The sequence below is a fragment of the Cyprinodon variegatus genome, unplaced genomic scaffold, assembly GCF_000732505.1.
Source record: "Cyprinodon variegatus isolate N-32 unplaced genomic scaffold, C_variegatus-1.0 Scaffold524, whole genome shotgun sequence".
Taxonomy (NCBI): domain Eukaryota; kingdom Metazoa; phylum Chordata; class Actinopteri; order Cyprinodontiformes; family Cyprinodontidae; genus Cyprinodon; species Cyprinodon variegatus.
The window spans coordinates 565,968-566,910 of NW_015150977.1; positions in this window are offsets into that span (position 1 = coordinate 565,968).

Consider the following 943-nt stretch of genomic DNA (forward strand, 5'->3'; position numbering starts at 1 on the left):
GACATATTCTCAAAACATCCAAGCCTTAAAAGACAAAGTCCCCATTTTAAATCTGGGGCGTTCCTCCATAATTCAGTAGGCTGGGTGGATTCTTTTGGAGATATACAGAGAAGAAGAAAAGTTACTGTCATGATTCTTGTGTTGGTTTTGGGAATAAGAGTTTTGGTGTGTGGATGTGTGTGTGTGTGTGTGTTTATGGAATTTATTTAATAACAGTGTGGGGACTTTAATCTGTTTACACAGTCACGTCATGGAGTCCTACTGTATTTCCTTATGGGGACCTAAATCTTGGTCCCCATATGGTAAAGTTATTTTCTTTGAGCCAGGGTTAGGTTTAAGAGTATGGTGGGAATTCAGTTACGGTAAGGGTTAGGTATATGTTGGTAATAGTTAGGGTTAGGTCATATAAAATGGATGCCGAGTCAATGAAATGTCCCCATAAGTCACAAAAACAAAACTGTGTGTTACTGCACATTGTGTGTTTCTGTTCACATCATACTCAAGTCAACTAGAGGGACATTACAATGCTCAAGTCTGTATCTTGACTATCTGCTAATATGCCCTATTATGACCTTTGAAGGTCTGATTTTACTTTATTTAGGAATTTTGTTGTCTAGGGGGAAGATTCTAAGAATACTAGAATGTTATTGATCTCGTATTGGAGAAATTTACCTCTGCATTTAACCCATCTCCTTGGGGAGCACTGCGCTGCCACTGTGGGGTGCCCGGGGAGCAGTGTGGGGTTAAGGGTCTTGCTCAGAGACCCAAACTGTCAGTCTGTGGGGGTTAGAACCCAGAATCTCAGGATTCCAAGCTCTATGGCCTAAACACTAGGCCGCTCCTCCCCTTTCTTAAAGAGCAGTTATAGATTTCGGGAGAGGCAGATCTTTAGAGGGTTTGTAGCTTTTTGTAGATAGATGAGGAAACCCAACATCGGGGCCGT